This window comes from Onychomys torridus, chromosome 5 (assembly GCF_903995425.1).
Source record: "Onychomys torridus chromosome 5, mOncTor1.1, whole genome shotgun sequence".
Classification (NCBI taxonomy): Eukaryota; Metazoa; Chordata; class Mammalia; order Rodentia; family Cricetidae; genus Onychomys; species Onychomys torridus.
The window spans coordinates 104251097-104270684 of record NC_050447.1 but is presented as its reverse complement, the minus strand read 5'-3'; the positions used below and the strand labels follow the sequence as shown (position 1 = coordinate 104270684).

The 19588-nt window shown below is 43.7% G+C and overlaps 1 pseudogene; it reads left to right on the top strand.

Moving 5' to 3' along the window:
* The first annotated feature begins 15303 nt into the window (after positions 1 to 15303).
* Positions 15304 to 19284, top strand: LOC118584657 (annotated as a pseudogene).
* The last annotated feature ends 304 nt before the right edge of the window (positions 19285 to 19588 follow it).

The window sequence follows — 19588 nt, the reverse complement described above, 5'->3', positions numbered from 1 at the left end:
CAGATCTAAACAGAAAATTCTCAAGAGAAGAATCTTGAATGGCTGAGAAACATTTAAAGAAATGTTCAACATCTTTAGCCATCAGGGAAATGCAAATCAAAATGACACTCAGATTCTATCTTACACCTGTCATAATGTCTAAGATCAAAAACACAAGTGAGAGCTTATGCTGGAGAGGATGTGGAGCAAGGGGAACACTCCTCCATTGCTAGTGGCAGTGCAAACTTGAACAGCCACTTTGCAAATCAACATGGCAGTTTCTCAGAAAATTCAGAATCTATCTAACTCAAGCCTTAACTATAACTACTCTTGGGCATAGACTAAAAGGATGCTCAATCATGCCACAAGGACACTTGCTCAACCATGTTCACAGCAGTTTTATTTGTAATGGCCAGAAACTGGAAACAACCCAGTTGTCTCTTAATGGAAGAATGGATAAAGAAAACATAGTACATTTATACAATGAAGTATTACTCAGCCATTATAAACAATGGCACCATGAAATATGCATGCAAATGGATGGAATTAGAAAAAAAATCATCCTGAGTGAGGTAACCCAGACACAGAAAGACAAACATGGTATGTACTCACTTATAAGTGGATATTATCTGAAAAGTAAAGGATAACCATGCTACAATCTGTAGACCCAGAGATAACAAGAAGGGCTCAAGGGGGGAATGCTCAGGTCTCCTTGGGAAGGGAATATAGAAGAGATTTCATGGGTGGAATGGGGATGGGTAGGGAAGTAAAATGAGGGATCAGGTTGGGGAAATGGAGGGAGAGAGTACTGAAAGAGATGACTGGAAAGGAGGCACATTTAGGCATGAGGTAGAAACCTGGTGCAAGAGATGACCCCAGTTAAGACTCCTAGCAATAGGGGGGGCATGTAGCCTGAACTGGCCATCTCCTGTCACAGGCAAGACTTCAAGTGAAGGGATTGGGACACCAACCCAATCACACAACTTTTAACCTACAGCCTGTCCTGCCTATGGGATGTGCTGGGGTAAGGGTGGTGCAGAGATTGTGAGAGTGGCCAACATATGACTGGCCAGTCTGAGACCCATGCCACAAGAGTGAGTCCACCCTTGACACTGTCTGGAGGGTCAGGACACAGAGACTGGATGACCCAGAGACCTAGGATAGAACTAAACACGACTGGGGAAAAATGGCAATGTAATGATGCCTAATGATATTCTGCTCTGCTCAGAGATTGGTGTCTTGCCCAACTGTCATCAAAGAGGCTTCATCCAGCAACTGATGGAAACTGAGACAGAGGCCCACACCTAAACATTAGGCTGAGCTTGGAAGAATCCTGATGAAGAGAGGGAGGAAGCATTGTAGAAGCCAGAGGGGTCAAGGACATCACAGGAAAATCCACAGCATCTACTAATCTGGGCTCATAGGAACTCACAGAGACTGAACCTGCAATGGGAGAGCCTGCATGGGACTGACCTAGGCCCTCTGCATGTATATGACAGTTGTGTAGCTTGGTCTTTTGGTGGGGCTCCTAACAGTGAGAGCAGGGATCGACTGTCTGACTTTTTTGCTGGCTTTGGGTACCCTATTCCTTATATTGGGTTGCCTTGTCCAACCTTAATACAAGGTTACTTACTGCAACTTGATATGACATGTCTTGTTGATATCCATGGGAGGCCTGCCCTTTTCTGAATAGAAATGGAGGAGTGAACATGGGGGAAAGGACAGAAGGGAGGTTGGGGGGGGGGGACTGGGAGGAGAGGGGGTAGGGAAAACTTTGGTCAGGATGTAAAATAAATAAATAAATAAATTCAAAAATGAGAGAAAAGAAAGGGAGGAGAGAGAGAGAGAGAGAGAGAGAATATTCTACTGGGAAGGCCCAGAAGCTCATTATTCAGGCCAGGTGCAGTGCTGTTCAGAAATCAGGCAGTCTCAGAAGTTCCCTTTACATACGCCTCTTCAAGTATCCGGTGAAAAAAAATTGCTCAGGACTTTAAAACAGAGCTTTCTGTTTCCAGAGAGCACCTGAAGGTGCTTCGCAGGGCAGAGCTGTGGCCCATCTGGTTGGCTTTTTTATAGACACTTACCTCTCTGTGAACCATGCAAACCTGACATAGCTGTGCCCAAGCAGCCAACCGCATGCCACACATGTGGAGCTGTGCATGAGAATCTACTGTCACGGGATACCCTTCATTCTCTCCTTCCCGATATTAGTAGTTCCGAACGTTCTTTGACCACACTGGATGAAAAGATACCTAGTAGATGATAAGTGCAAAAATAGAGGACAGAGAAATCAAGTATTGGCAGTTTTCCACTTCTATTTGTGGGTTAATGTTTGATAAACTAATGTAAGGCATGGATTCCGGATAAAATGTTTCAGTTGACAAGTTTTAGTGCCCAGTTAGCTCAGTCAATAGAACATGAGACTCTGAATCCCTTGGTCGTGGGTTCCAGCCTTGGGATGGGTGTGTTGCCTTTTTCCCCCACCTTGGTTGTGATCAGTGTGCAGGTTTCAATAGCTCAGTATTCTAGCCTTCTAGCAATTACAAGTAAACCTGTTCAAATTCTACAAAAAAAAAATAAAAAATAAATAAAAATAAAAAAATAAAAAAATGCTAGCATTTGGATTTAAAAAAAATAAATTTATATTGATGACAACAAAATAGCATTTTAGAATTCCTGTGACACAGAAGATTATAAAACACTTGCAATATTATGTTTATCCACACCCACTGTGGCCCTTTATGTTCCATGTTGTTATTACAATATATTAAATCTTTTTTGAAGAAAGAAGGAAAGAAAGAAAATGATCAAGATGAAGAAGGCAAGGCAGGGAGGGGTCCAAGGCAGCCGACTCTGCTGTGGGCGTGAGTGAAGAGCCCAGGTCCTGGGCCTGTGCTGCTGACTGGGGCTTTGCTGGATCAACCACTGCATGGAAACTCTCCCATCCTGACCAATACCGGACATGTTTAATGATGGAGTCATGCAACAGAGAACTAAAATCACCTATGGCCATTGACTTGTACATATACCGTTTGGGTTGGTTCGGTTGTCGTTACAGCGGAGTATAACTGAGCATCACAAATCTCCATAATAAAGTGCCTATCTAGAGCAAAGGGAATTAATGGGGGGGTCAAGAAACAGGTAATTATTTTTCATATAGAGATATTCAGTCCATGCTTGGGACTTAAAGAAAATAGAGAACGTGAAAGGGTGGGGAGGTGTCTCTCAGATGAAGGTCTGAAGCAGCATTGCTTTTCTTGCTTCTAGATGGCTGAAGGGATAGATTAGAAGGTGCTCTTATTGACCCTAAAAGCATGAAGCCTGTAGCAGTCAGGAACCTGTTTTTGTGCAGTCAATTATGCTGTTTTTGCCAACTGTAAGACAGATTGCTAAACAGTCTTATTAATTAAACAAACAAACAAACAAAAAAACAGAGTCAGATATTGTGGTGAAAACTGAGAGATCAGAGGAATAGGACATACCACAGACAACCTCACCTCACTAACTCCTCAGCCTCCAGAGAGAGTTACTTCCTGTATAGCCACGTCTATATGCCTTTCTATCCCTGCCCTCTTACTGCCTCTTCCCACCCAGCTCTATCACTTCCTGTCTGTCTGTACAGACCTCCACACCTCTATGGTTAACTAGTGCTGGGATTAAAGGCATGTGACACCATGCCTGGCTCTGTTTCCAGTGTGGCCTTGAACTCACAGAGATCCGGATGAATCTCTGCCTGACAAATGTTAGGGTTAAGGGTGTGTGCTACCACTGCCTGACCTCTATGCTTAATACAGTGTCTGGCTTTTTTCTCTGATCCTCAGATAAGCTTTATTGGGGTGCGCAAATAAAATATCACCACAGCCACCAAAGGAGTGAGTCTTTAGGAGGGCGAGCAGAGAAAATGTACTATGTGTAGTATATGGCACAGTTGCTGGGGATAAACAGGATTTCTGAGAGTTTTTCAGTATTACCTCAGAAAAGCTTTTGAGGTAGGAAGAAGTAAAATTAAGGATGGTTTCCATTGGTCCTGGGGCACCATTTTGCCTCGGTCTCTCTTCTACTTTCTACCTCCTGCTCTAGATCCCCATCTCGGAACCCTTCAGTTCTGCTCTTGCTGAGCTAAGGGATCAGTGGAGCTCACTAACGGTGTAGCCATCCCGTGATCCTGTAGGCATTGTGCAGAAGTTTAAACTTGGGATCCTAACTACATGTGATTCTGTCATGAGCACCCTTGGCCCTTCATGGCCTATGATTTTTCATTGGTTTAATTTCATTTAAAATACTGATTTCTACAGTTATACAAGGAATGTATGAGCTTTTTTGGTAAGATTTTTTAAACAATAAAACGGCAGAGTGCTCTAAATATCCATTTTTACCACTCACATTAGCTTCCTTCTTTGTAAACAACTTTCAACAAGCCCATGCTTTCTGCTCATTCTTTGTGCATTTACAGTTATGTGCATGTAGGATTTTGAAGAGATAGTTTTCTGGTACTTAGTGGTAGTGAATGTTGCGTTGACTTACATTTCCTTGGTTGCTGGTGAGGTTGGGGATTCTTTCATGTTCATTGGCCATTTGTTTTACTTCCATAAATTGCTTGTGAACATCATTTGTTAATATGCTTAAAGTGATTATATTTTTCATATTAATTTTAGGAACTCTATGTAAAATAGATATCTCCCCTTTTATTAGTTGTTAAACTGAACACTCAGTTGTCAAAGAGTCTATGCTTCCCTTTCACTTCTAAAATGCCACCATTAAAATAAATTCCTGTGGCCAGGAGGTGGTGGTGGTGGTATGTGCCATTAATCTCAGCACTCGGGAGGCAGAGGCAGGAAGATCTCTGTGAGTTCGAGGCCAGCCTGGGCTACAGAGTGAGTTCCAGGAAAGGTTCCAAAGCCACACAGAGAAACCGTGTCTCAACCCACCCCCAAATTCCTGTGTATAGATCAATATAGAAGATACTTTGGCCAGGCAGTGGTGGCACAGGCCTTTGATCCCAGCACTTGGGAGGCAGAGGCAGGCAGATCTCTGTGAGTTCAAGGCCAGCCTGGGCTACAGAGTGAGTTCCAGAACAGCCAGGACTGCTTCACAAAGAAACCCTGTCTCAAAAAACTAAAAAAGAAAGATACTTTGTTCTGCTGATTAATTTATCAAGAACACTTTTACTTTTGCCTAGTTTTAGATCCCCCAAATGTCCTCCTATGATTGTTCCCCAAACTCTCTCTGGTTTCATTTAGCAAGAGACATTCTATGTCAGTGTTCTTGAGTGGTTGTAAACTTTCTGAACTTTGGTAAGAATAATACAGCTTCATAAAATTAATTGTGAATGAACTTTTCTTCCACTTTCTGGGGTATATATAGAATTGATATTAATTCTTTAATACTTTCTAACACTATAGTATGACCACCTCAGTCTAGAAACTATTTCTGATGGTTATTAACATTTTGGGGGGGTTCAAAACAATGTTTCTCTATGTAGCTTTGGCACCTTTCCTGGAACCCACTCTGTAGCCCAGGCTGGCCTCGAACTCACAGAGATGCGTCCGCCTCTGCCTCCCGAGTGCTGGGGTTAAAGGCGTGTGCCACCACTGCTGGCTTATTTCTTTGTTTTGTTGCTCTTGACAAAACTTTAAGAGCAGGGAGTTGGAGAAATGGCTCAGTGGTTAGGAGCATTGGATGCTCTTGTAGAGGAAGCAGCACCCACTGGACAGCTTACAACTGCCTGAAACTCTAGTTCCAGGAGATCTGCTGCCCTCTTCTGGCCTCTGAAGGCACCAGGTATGCTCATGGTGAACATGTATACACACAAGTAAATACACAGAAAATAAAGTAAATCTCTAAAAACGACTTCAAGTATTAAATATGAGTGGGAAAGGGAATATACTTGTCTTGCTCTTACTCTCAGTGAGAAGACCTTAAGTTTCCCACACCGTGTAATGTCAGCTATCTGACTTGCCATAATTTTATTATGCTGAGATCTGGTATTTCTATTCCTAGTTTTATTTTTTATATTAAGAGATGATGGACTTTTCTGCATCTATTCAAGTGACTATGTGACTTCTGTCCTTGATTCTATGTGATTAATTGATTTGTGTACTCTGAAGCACTCTTGCATCTCTGGAAAAAAGTCCACCTGGTCACAGGGAATGATTCCTCTAATTTGTTGAATTAGGTTTACAAGCATACTGTTGAGAATTTTTGCCATCATGTTTATCAGGAAGTCTGGCTTCTAATTTTCTTTGTATGTTGTGTCCTAGTTTGGGTATCAGGGTGCTAAGACTGTGCAAACAGACTAATAGCATTCTTTTATTATTTTATGCAATTACTTCAGTAGTATTGGTGTTGGGTCCTTAAAGGCCTGATAAAATTCATCAGTGAAGCTATCTGGGCTGTTTGAAATCACTGTTTCAATCTTGTCAGAGCTCTGTTATTGATTTGATTTTTTTTTTGGAGCAGAGGATCGAACCCAGGGCCTTGCGCTTGCTAGGCAAGCGCTCTACCACTGAGCTAAATCCCCCAACTCCTGATTTGATTTTTATAGGCCATATATGTCTAGAAATTTACACATTTCTTTTGGATTTTTTCCAGTTCAATGGAATATGAGTCTTCAAAGTATATGCTAATGATCTCAATTACATTGGTTGTATTGTCTCCCTTTTGATCTCTAATCTCATTAATTTGGATCTTCATTCTATCTCCTTTGTTTGGTTTCACTAAACGTTTATCAATTATCTTTTCAAAAAACAATATTTTATTTCATTCTTTATATAACTCTTTTCATCTCCATTTAATTAACTTTTGACTTTATCTTTAATTTTTTAATCTACTTGTTTTTCTAAGAACTTGAATTGAATCATTAGGTCATTCGTAATTTCTCTGATTTTTTTTTTTTAAATGTAACTACCAACTTCCCTTGTAAAACTGTCTTCATTGTATCCTATATGATCTGACACATTGTTTTTCAATTGGCTTCATAAATTTTTAAGTTTCTCATTGATTTCTTCAATATCCAGTTGCATTGAATTTATCTATTTTTGTGGTTTCTTGCTTTTGATTTTTTTAGTTTTGTTCCACTGTGTTAGAAATACAAGTAATTATTTCAAAATTTTGTAAGATCTGCCTTATTTAGAATGTGACCTACTGAGAAGAATGTGTATTATATGATGAGTGGAATGTTCTGTGATGTCTATTGAGCCCATTTGATCTAATAACATCATTTAACTCTAATATTTCTTTTTATTCCTTTTTTATCTAGATGGTCTATTTATTGGTGTGGGTGAGTATTGACTATGTTTTTGTGATGAGTCTGTGCTTTACATACAATAACATTTTTAGAAAACCAGATTGTGTTTATTCATATTTGCTTAGGATTGTAATGTCCTCTTAATGAGCATGAAGTGACCTTATTTACTACTACTGATTAATTTTGCCTTGAAATCTGCTTTATCACACACCTGCTTGCTTTCAACTTCATTTTTCTCAGAATGGCTTTTCTCGTCCATTCACACAAAGCCTGTTTGTGTTTGTCAGTGCGGTGCAGTTCTTCCAGGCAAGCATATTTAGAGTAATTTCATACTCATTTCCTCCCTTTTTATTAGTAGAGAAAATAATTTTGAGCAGATTAAAGTTATTTTATAAATCAAATCGGGATTGAAGTTGGATGTAACGTGATGTAAAATGAGCACTTGGGTTACAGGTGAGTTGCAGGCCATCCTGAACCACATAGGCAGACCAAGTTTTAGAGCATAAACAAATGAACAACAAAAACAAAAATTCAAAAGAAATCAAGTAACAACAACACAAGAGGACTGAAGTGCTAGGTGCAAAAGTGTTATAGGAGCTCTGATTATAGCCGGAGCCTTTGTCTAAGACCTGAATAATAAAAGGGCTGTCCCTGCTGGGTTTTTGTTTGTGGAGAGTAGGATTGCTAGGAAATGAACCCTGGGCCTTGCACATACTAACTAGGCAAGCTGTGCTCCTGTGTTTAAATTACCTTAGCAACTCAGAAGTGATTCCCTCACCCATTTTAGTTCTTAAAATACAACAGTAACACTATGGTACCAGTTAAGTCTATCATAGATCATTCTGGTGTTGTGTTATTTTCAGTTGTGTCCAGACAGATTTCAACCACGTCTTTCATTTGGCTTAGTTCAGCTGGCCCTTCTCTGAAGCAGCTTTCTCTGACTTGATTCAGGGGTAGAGCAGCTTGTGAAGCCAGTGTCATGTGCCATTAGCTCCTTCTTAGGCTGTTATTTACTGCCCTCTGTCTCTGTTACTTGCTTTTTTTTTTTATTTTAAAAGTCATATATGCTCTAGCACATGAACCATGTTAGGACTCAGTAAATATGCTGACTGGTTGAATATTTGTGGAAACATTGCCATAATGTATCTGCCATTAGATTGCATCATACAAGATTGTGTGATGGAAGATAAAAAGCATCTGTCACGAGTCCTCTGTGTGAAGCTGGCAGGATGCTGCATCACTGGCTTCCCACCACATCTTGTACCTAGTGGCTTTCTCAGCCACATCAGTTTGTACATATTGGACTTCCCCAGTCACCTTTTTCTTGCCCTTTCCTCAGCATTCCATGCTCCATGGCCTTAGGTTCTGGCAATGGGTCCTTTCTCCAGCTCTGCCCATTTAGGACAATAAAAATTGGTGGTCAACCCATGAAGCCAATCTTGCTATTAATGGAACATGGAGTCTTCCACCTCATCATTTGCAGGATGACAAGAAGTCCCATCCAATGAACCCTGTCTAGCCATTACCTGGATGCCTTTCTTAGAGGGACACCCTAAGGCTGTGAACACCTTAGTAGAAGCTAGCTTTGTCTAGGATCTCTTGTCTCTGATTAGAAAGGAACAAGATGCCACCCTGATCTGAGATGGCTCTGAGTACAACCTAGCCTCTGCCCTACTGTTTGCCCTTGCCCATCCCTTCTATAGGACTCACTAGGAGAGTAAAACATAGCCTTGCTTTTAAAAATTAATCTTCTATGCCAGGGAGTCAATCCTGATGAGAAGCTTTTAGAGCAGGAATATTTGGGAAGCCACAGGCCTAGGTTCAAGCTGGCTTGCCTTGTATATCTTCCTAGGTCTCAGGAAAAGAAATGAATCCACCTTGGATGTGACTGTGCAGAGGAAATGGACTAAGGCCTAACAAGAGCCTGGCAGTCAACTGTGGGGTGTGTTCATGTGCTTCCAGAGTTAGATGACCCCCAGTTGAGCCCTAGAGAAAGAAAACACGAACAACCCTTATTTTTGAGAAACAAACATTAAATGAAGTCAGCAAATAAAAAAGTCATAGAAGAACATACACTTCCTTAGGTAAGAGAGAAAGGATTTTAAGAAAGGAAGGAAGGAAGGTAGTGTCTCTCACAGATGTCAAGAACTCTGCACCTTGGAAATGGCACGGTCCTTCAGCAGGTAGTGGTAAATGCTGTATGTGAAGAAACTTGTGCCGAGGAGGATGATTGAGATGGACAGGGTGATGAGGATGTAGATGGACATTTGCTTCTCCATCGAGGCCCTTATGAGGCAGCAATAGGGGCCAGGACAGCTGCTGGTGCTGCAGTGGACGCTGCTTTGCTTCAACAGGGGAAGCTGCTGGAAGAGGAGTATGAATAAAAATATGCACTGGGAGATGACCTGCAGGAGGAAGTAGAGGAGGTACAACAGCAGGAGAATCTTCTCCCGGTGCAAATTCAGGATAGATTTCTGCCAGGAGGCACTCAACTGCTTAGTTGGCGCCATGGAGCCTTCCTCTAAGTCCCTTGCCATGGACATCATGGACACCATGGACTTCATTGCCTTGACGTGCTTCTGCCGGAGCTGAGTCATGAAGACTTCTACAAGGCAGAAAAGTGCTATGAAAACAAAGTAGAAGAAGTACCATGTCCCCAGTATAGGGATGGAAAATCTCTCCCCGAAACACTTCATCAGGCACGGCAACGTGATATTTCCATGACAGATGAAATCTTCCCTGATGTGGACCCAGGGGATGTAGGCCACATACAGCACCATGCCATAGAAAACCACCAGCCCAAACCATAGCTGCCGGCCAATGTAGTAGCCAGATTCCCTGCTGGCCATTGAGTGCAACTTAGGAATCAGTCTGACAATCACTGCTGCTGCCATTTTTCAGACTCTCGGGGCACCCAAGGGATTGAAGAGCAGCACTCTGATGGACCCTAGGAAGGAAACAAAGCAAAGAGAGAACATGAGAGCAATTACCAAGCATCCAAAGCCCACTTAAAAAGCATACTCAGCTTCCAGATCATCAGCAGCAGCAGCTCTGCCTCCTGTCTGCACAGCTTCTTCCCTAGGCAACATGCCATTGTCTCCCGGTGATGCCCACCTCTCCAGTTCAGCCTGTAGTGGAGATCACCACTTCTGGCCATCACTCAGCCCTACTCTGTTCAAATCACAAGTATAGATCCTGCTTCTTTTTGCTAGGTTATGTATAAGGTGCTCAGGACTGAGAATCTGACCTTTTCTACATTTACAAAGCCTATATTATTCAGCACAGAGCATTATGTCTATAAGGGTAATTATTATATTTTATAAATGAAGGACAGAGGGAACAAATCAATTTGAAGACTCACACTGTGTTTGACTATTCCAGAAATCCCAAGGAGAGCTCCACACTTTACACTTTCACCAGGGAACGTCCCAGGACAAAAGGAAAGAGAGGTAGAACTGTTACATCTCAGAAGCTAGACAGATAATAATCGGATCTCTGGCTTTTGAAAATGCTAATGCACAATGCAAAAGGATAATTAGGCCATTAAAGGCAAGATCAGCACCCTTAGAGGAATGGTCATGAGATTCAATATTAATTATATCTTGGATCCATTCCTCTACTCTTTCGACTGAGGATTTTGTTGAGGTAAGAATTCATGGCTGGCTTGCTCTGTTTCTCTGATCTTTCAGCTTCCACCCCAATATCTGGCTCCAGGTTTTCTATTAATAAGACCTTTAAAGATTTATGTTACACAGAACATTCCTTTGTGCTGCTTGTGGACAAGTACAGTGTGCATGGGACTTGTCTTTCCCCCAAGCTCTCCAGGGTGCAGCTGCTGCCCAGCTCTTTATAGGGACAAGAATGCTGACTGCTCACACTGTAGACATAGCATGGTCTGAGCTGCTGTGCTCTGTCTCTTCAGTAAGATTTTCAATCTCCTTTAGGAGCTTAATCTGGTTAATTGTCAGTGTTTCTCCCCTCCTCCTTCTCATGTATATATCACCCGAGACCACCATATGCTAAGTGAGTATTGTTCTGTCCAGCTGCACCCTCAGTTCTCATTTTTATTTTGAGAAAGGATCTCACTGTGTAGCCCAGGCTGGTTTCCAGCTCTCCATCCTCCTGCCTCAGGATCTGGAGTGCTGTGATAATAAGGTATATGCCACCACAATTTGCTCTTATGTCTGTTCTTTACATCTATCAATGACCAGTCATTTGAGGTTTAGAGTGGTTAATAAATGCCAATGCAGTAAAGTATATATAATGTAAAAGCTGTCATTTGAGCCACTTAAAGTGTGTAGTTCTGTGGCATGAATCTACCTCATCCATCTCCAGAACTTTTCTCATCCACAGCGGAAACTACTCATTAAATGATACCCTTTCCCCACCTTGCCCCAAGCTTGACTACTCCAGGGAGTTCATGAAAGTGGAATAGTCCTCAAGACGGCTTTTTTTTTTTTTTTTTTTTTTTTTTTGACAAGCTTATTTCCCTTAGTGTGATGTCTTTGAGGTTCATTCATGCTGGTGCACTTGTCAAAATCTTCTCTCATTTAAGAATCTCTCAGGGAGAAACTACTTTTACCGAGGGCCGTTTTCCCACAAACTGGCAGCGATGAACTCATTAGCATCTTCAGGTCTTAGACCAACCTTGTAAAATGAACGTAAGTGTTCTTGTTTTATGAAAACCAAAACCAAGATCGGATCTCTGTTTCCAACTTATTTTGGAAGGCTGGCTGCTTATTTAAGAGCCTTGACTGCTGTTATAGAGAACCTGGGTTAGGATCTTGGGGCGGGCATAGCCGCTCAAACACATCCGTGACTCTAGTTTCAGGTGATCCCATGCCTTCTTCTGGCTTCCATGGTCACCAGGTACACTGGCGACACACATATATACAAGTTGGCAAACATCCACTTAAAATAAAAACAAACAACTCGTCCCTCCCCCCAAACTCTTACTTCTAAAATCGAATCGGCAGGTAGACAGCAATCTTTTGGGGCCACAACTCCAAGTCCGCTCTTCCTCTTGGCCGGATGAAGCTTAGCACTGCTCTGGGAACCTGTTCCCGCTGCCCAACCGCCTTGGAATCTCTCTCGAACGGCCAATGGGCTGTACCACGTGCGCCCTTTGTGCTCCGAGGGAATGACCAAAGTGCTCACCTTGCGGGCAAGGAGGAGGCAGGACGAGGGAAGCGGCCCAGATTCCTCCTACTCAACCCAGTCTGCTAAGTGAGCACGTCTAGGACAGGGGCCACAGAAGGGAAAGCTCAACACCTAACCTTGTTGATCACCTGCGGCGCAGGAGCCCCTGAACAATGCCGCATCCCAAGGGACCCGGCTTGAGTGGCCGCTCCTGGTTTTGAGAGTCCAGCCGGCTTCTGGTCGCACCTCCCTGTGGCCTTTGGACTTTCCCAGCTGTCTTCTCCTCCCAGGAGGTGAGACTTAGAGGCACCCCAGACACAGAGCTGCAGCCAGGATGTGCAGAGGGGGCTTCGTGGGGGTCCTGAGGGGGACTCTGACACACATGGTAGACTGAGTCTTTCTGACCAGTTAAGAGAACTAGGGCTGGAGAGATGGCTCAGAGGTTAGGAGCACTGGCTGCTCTTCCAGAGGCCCTGAGTTCAATTCCCAGCAACCACATAGTGGCTCACAACCATCTGTAGTGAGATCTGGTGCCTTCTTCTGGCCTGCAGGCATACATGCAGGCAGAACACAGTGTATGTAATAAATACATCTTCAAATAATTAATTAAATTAATTAAAAGAGAACTGGGGCTCGCTGAGCCTGAGTTCTAGGGTTCTTCCTCATGGCCCAGTCCTCTAGAGGACAGGTGCTACCTGGATGTAGCATGGAGGTGATTCTCCAAGCCCCGATGCCAGCCTAGTTCTTAATTTTCTCAGGGTTCTGTAAGCTCTGGTAGTTCACTTGATTATTTGTCAAATATATGAATGCCTGCCTGGTGTTTGAAATGTTTTTGATACAGGAGTGAAAGCTTGTCTGCACTACCAAAGGGGGGGAAGAAAAACAAACAAACAAACAAACAAATAAATAAATAAACCAACAAATAAATAAATAAATAAAACACTGTTCTCACCTCAAAGGTGATAGATTATTCTGAAGCCAGATATGAGTGGCTATGGCCAAGTAAAACCTATTTAATTTACCTCAAGTTCCATGTTCCAACCCAGTAACAGTTTCCTGGAGTTTCTATAGTAACACAACAACTCATGAATTAGCACTTTCAAATGCATTGGTGCAAACACCAGGTAGGTAGTTGATAACAAAGTGGAGAAATCTCTGTTAAAGGCTCCAGATGCTGTCTAATGACATTCTCAGCCTTGGGGTTGGTGGTCTGCCAGTGGGGATCTTTTCATACATTCCAAAAGAATTTACATAAGATTTACTCCAAGATTGTTGGGAGGTACACAATAAACAGCTATTGAAGGGGGCTAAGACAGCCTCAGGTATTAGGATCTGGATCTGCAGCATTCCAACATCCCTATACCCTAAAGCTCTAATTAGTCTATCAGCCTTTCTAGAATGTTCAGTGTAGGCGTGGCTTTCTTCTTCTCCAGCAGAGGAGGCAAGCTCCTGGATACCTTTGCTCCTGTAGCTACTCAGGTTTTATGACAGCGAGCACAGTGCTTGACTAGGCAAAGGGCAGATGAATACTTGAAAAAAAAAACAAAAAACAGATAACTTTTCTGAGTCTAGTTTTCCTCTTGCTGTCAACCTGCTGGCTGTGGTCTCAGCCCGCCTCCGGGGAAGCACAGGTACTGCTGCCAATCCCTTCTTTTTTCCACTAGAGGGAGCTAGATAGCTTCCTACCTTAACAGTGGCCCTACCCAAAGAGCAAGTAGGGTCAGGTGCCTGGCGGCCCCAGGCCATGGTAATAAGAGTTTCCTGACACTCCTCCCTGGGCATTTATTTGTAAGATAGCTCTTACAAAAAGGGGTTAGCACCTCATCAGTTGGACAGGTACACCCAAACGTTCATGACAAATTCTTACTGTTCGCAAAGATCTATGAAATTAGTGGGTCGGGGTGGGAGGCAGGAAAGGGCAGATAGGGGTGTATGGAGGAGGAAGACAAGAGGCTCAGGCTCTGCTCCTCAGCTCATTCTTTCCCACAACAGGAAGTGATTTTTTTTTTTTTTTTTTTTTTTAAGGAAAGAAAGGTTTGTTCTGGCTCCTGGTTCACTATGGAACAGTGAAGTGGCCTGGCTTTCCCCAAAAAAAGCAAACTGGAACCTGAATATCTTATGGGAGCATTGCTGGTATTTAATATCGATGATGATGGGGCTGTAAAGATGGCTCAGGGGTTAAAAGCACTGGCTGCTTGTCCAGAAGACCCAAGTTCAGTTCCCAGCATCCTCGTGGTGGCTCACAACTATCTGTAACTCTAGTTCCAGGGGATCCCACACCCTCTTCTTAGTCTCCACAGGCACCAGGCATGCTTGTGGCACACAGACATATAGACATTGTTGTTGTTTTTTGTTTTGTTTTTCGAGACAGGGTTTCTCTGTGTAGCCCTGACTGTCCTGGAACTTGTTCTGTAGACCAGACTGGCCTCAAACTTATAGAGATCTGCCTGCCTTTGCCTCTGCTGAGATTAAAAGCCACCACTACCCAGTTGACAAAATACTCTTACACATAAAATACAATTTAAAATATCAGAAAATAAAATGTAAAAATTGACAATGAGCTCAAGTTCAAACATATGGTAAGGTGCTTCATACAAAACACCACCCATACAGAAAGCACTGGAATTTTTTTTTTTTAAATCATGTCCACTGCTAAAAAAAGCCCATTTTACTTACTTTCAGGCAGACACACAGCTCTGCAGTGAATCTTTGTTGTGGCTAACCATGCTCCTGAGCTACACATCCCCTCCTCTCTCACGTTACAATCCACCGCATAGGCACCAGCACACACGGGAACTTAGGAACTCAGAGGCGGTAGCTTGGAGGAAATGGTTCCCATTTCTCAGGACACTGCAATTAACAGCACCTGTAGTAGAGACAATAAGATGTGATGGATAGTTTTCATGGAGCTTTGGGTTGGGGCACAGGCTTCACACGGAATGAGTGTGGATAGTGGAGTCATCTTACAGTCCCAGCTCCCTGGAGAATCCTCCCTGGAGTCTTTTGGACTTAGGTCCATCCAGGTCCTGGTCCAATTCAGGTCAGTGATAAAATCCTCTTTGGACTTAGCTTATTTGGATTTTTGTCTCCTTGAATAAAAAATAAGTTAGCAGATTGAGGATGCCTTCTTTTCAAAGAAAAGAAGAGAGAGAGAGAGAGAGAGAGAGAGAGAGAGAGAGAGAGAGAGAGAGGAAGAAAGAAACGAACATGATTGGCAGCTTCTTTGGCATGAGTGTTTCACACTCTACAAATTTGGAATTTGAAATTTAATTCCAAAGCAAAAACATCAGGAGGTGAGCATTTGAGGAGTTGGTGGCGGGACCCTGTTCCCTTGTATCACTCCATCTTCTACCACGCATGGAACAGTGTCCCTGCCTACAGAGAACTCAGCAATAAGTTCTGTCTTGGAAGCAGAGAGCAGCCTTGCCTAGGCAACTCTCCCTTCTGGTCCCTTGATCTTGGACTTTCAGTTTCCAAATCTACAAGAAACCAGTTTCTATTCTTTCAAAAATGATCTAGGCTCAGAAAAAAAAACAAGGAAAGGGACTGGCAAAATGGCTCAGCAGGTATAGGAGGCTTTTGCCAGGTCTGATGATCTGAGTTCCACCCCCAGAACCCATGTGATGGAAGGAGAGAACTAGGTGCCACAAGTTGTCCTCTGATCTCCAAGCATACACGGTGGCACATTCTTGCCATGGAATACATATGGCACACTCACACACACACGTAACTAACTAACTAGTCTTAGATGTCTAGTGATAACTGCACAACAGACTAAGATAGCAACATTAGGAAAGGAGTCCACCAGCTTTCTGTTTGTTCTGAAAAGCTGGTGAACTGAACCCAAGTCAGACGTTTAAAACCCAAAGCTTGAGGACATCTGCTTGGCTCCATTTCAGTAAGACATGGAGGATCATCCTGGAGATCATAGGAGGAAGTCCAGAGAATTGGCCTCTGGTGTCCTCAGACGCTGATGAAGAACAGACATCCCTAGTCCCTGCCTCTTCATCAGACTGTTTCTCAGCTGAGGCTATGCCGTCTAGGGCCAACTCAAATGTATGTGAAGTCATGTGCATCCCGCAAAGCCTCAAGGTCCGTCTCTGCATGGACACAGCCACCACCAGCAGCAGTTGGTATCTAGCTGAATATTTGGTTTTGTCAGGAGACAGAGCTGCGACAGGCAAGGGCAGTTTGAGGTGGAGAGTCTCATCTGGGGATTCAGCTGAGAGAGAAAAGGTTGAACTTGACCTTGAACAATGACAGATTTTCACTCCTGGTTCCTTAAAAGATCTAAACCAAGAGTCTGTGTTTTTGCCAGGTTATTCCAGGTCCTGTCCCTGCAGGGGACACAAAGACCAAACATCCCCCTCAGACCCATCTGCCCAGTGTTGCTATGCCAGCATGCCTACTCCAGCAGACTTTGGAGATTGTCCCCACTTCTTCTCTTGTGCAGTCTTCTGTCTTAGGCTTGTGTTCTCTGTCCCTCTCTTCCCTCTTCCCTCCCCTTCTCCCTCTCCCTGTCTCACCCCATCCAGGGAACTTTGGTTGCTACCACCTCCAACTTGTGAGAGGAGGGAGGATAATAAGGGTTTGTTTGTTTCCATAAAGAAAATGCCTGGGCAAGTTTTTCATCAGCTTCAGCATTGGGAAACTTGTAGTGATATATTGTGTACCCTAATAAACTTGCATGAAGATCAGAGGACAGAGCCAGCCACTAGATTAGACATAGAGGTCAGGCAGTGGTGGCACACACCCTTAATCCTATAACTCAGGAGGCAGAGATCCATCTGGATCTCTGTGAGTTCAAGGCCACACTGGAAACAGCCAGGCAGTGCGGTGGCATACACCTTTAATCCCAGTACTGGGAAACACACACGCCTTTAATCCCAGGAAGTGATGTCTGGACAGAGAAAGGTATATAAGGCCTGAGGAAACAGGAACTCACTCTCTTTAGACTGAGGATTTCCTAGAGGTGAGAACTAGTGACTGGCCATTCCGCTTCTCTGATCTTTCAGCTTTCACCCTGATATCTGGCTCTGGGTTTTTTATTATAAGACTGTCTAAGATTTGAGCAACAGAAACTGTTGCAACTGTGACCCAAGGGAACAAGTTTCATCCCAAGCTGGCAGCATTACTTGGCAGTGTCAACCCCTTGGTACTGATTTGGGAGACAAGAAAAGTACAAGACCGAAGGGGTCGTGGATTCTTCCTTCCTGGCTTCAAAGAGCAGCTGAAGCCAGCCAGTACGTGGCAGGGTTGGGCTCCCTGCAAGGAGGCCCTAGTGTGAGGCTGTAGCAGCAAAGTCTGGATTGCAATGGTGACCCCAAGATGTTGGAGATACCATAGCCATGAGCCATCTGCCCGGAAGAGCTGCTGCAAAGAGGGAGTTGAATTAGAGAGAGAGAGAGAGAGAGAGAGAGAGAGAGAGGCCAAGCAGCAAAGCTGGAGGGGAAAGTCATCTAAATCCTTCAAAACTGAAACCTCAGGTACCAGACACAATGTCAGTAGCTCCCTGGGAAAAGTTTGACTCTGTTCAAACTTCATGTTTAAGAGACGAGCTCTCCCTGCCGGCTGAGGTCCCCTCCTGGGTTCTCTGACCCACCTGACTGCACCCTGACAGATCAGGCCCTTTGTGACACTGACCGCAAACGATGCCTATGCATGCCAAAGGCGCACTGGTCCTGGGCTCGTCTTCAAGACAACACAGGACAGCCAGGAGGATGGTTTTATTCACCACCCCTCAGGTCTCAGACTCCGTGAGAAAAGTTTTAGACTGTCTTTGATGAAATCATCATGGTAGATATCTTAGACAGTGGCAATTCTGCTCATCTAACCTTAATGAAGAGGCCTGAGTTGGGTGTCATACTGAGGAAACACCTAGGCTGGGCACTTACATAGTATTCCAAATGTGTGTTCATGGGTGCAGATACTCTGGTCCTCACAAATATTGATGATCTTTTTGAAAGGGAAGAATTGTCAGCAGCATCAGGCCCAAGGTGGCCTGGCTACTTCAATTCTGGAGGCTTTGTCTATCAGCCCTCAACTGAAATGTATAACCAGCGTCACATCTTCCTTTTGTGCAAGGTGGTTTTGATGGTGGGGACCAGAGCTTACTGAGTATATATTTTAGTGGCTGGGTAGCAACAGATATCAGGAAACACCTGCCATCTGTGTATAACATGAGCAGCATCTCAATACACTCCTACATCCTGGTGTTTAATGTGTTTAGTGCAAATGCCAAAGTCATGCACTTCTTTGGATGAATCAAGGCATGGAATTACACCTACAGTCCCCAAACAAAAAGGGTCAAATGTGAATCCCAGGACCCTACCATGAGTCACCCAGATTTTCTGATCCTGTGGTGAGACATCTTTGTATTGGGTAGCCATTCCAGCCTTGGCCTGGAAGTTCCAACCCCCATTGAGGCTTCGGTAATGGTCACACCTACAAGGCAGGGGTGAGAGAGGATGCTGAAGACACAGGATCAAGAGGAGAGGCTTCTCTTGGTTCCAGGACCCTGGACGCTGGAGGTAGACCAAGCAGAGTTCTCCAGAGAACACCACCGGACTGCGCCATACCTTTCCCAGACCCTGCAACCTATCCCTTCATTTGTAAGTTACCCCACAAAATAAACCTACCTTTTAACTACGTGGAGTGGCCTTCATAATTTTACCAATACATCTCCACCACCCATGTTTTACCCCTGCTCCAACACTATGACCTTGTCAAAGATGACCGCCCCTATCTAGTATCTCAGGAGCCTTCTCATGCCTTCTCTTGGGGTGGGTCCAGCTACAGCACAACCTCCTGTGTCTTCAGAAAGAAGGCAGGAGCAGTGGGAGCAGGGCCAGGCTGAATACATGGGAGCAGATTCTTACGATAACATCAAGAGAACACTTAACACTTACCTACAGTTTTAGCACTGCCATGTCCCTGGGGACACATCCCTGTTGTAGGCATGTTTCTGAGACTTAGTTTGTGAAGCTGGTGGAAAAGTCTGTTACAGTCACTAGAGACTTTCACTAAAACTCACCAGATGAGGGATTTTGGCAGGATGACAGGTAAGACCCCAGGCAAACATTGTGAAGTAGTAATCCTGTTACATGGAGGAGTGCTCTGTTTAAGTCTAGACTTTTTCGGAATCGCTGGATTGTGCAGTTACCACTCATATGATAAAGGAAAGCCAGCAATAAGATGCCCTGGAGTGGTGCAGAACTCGACTAC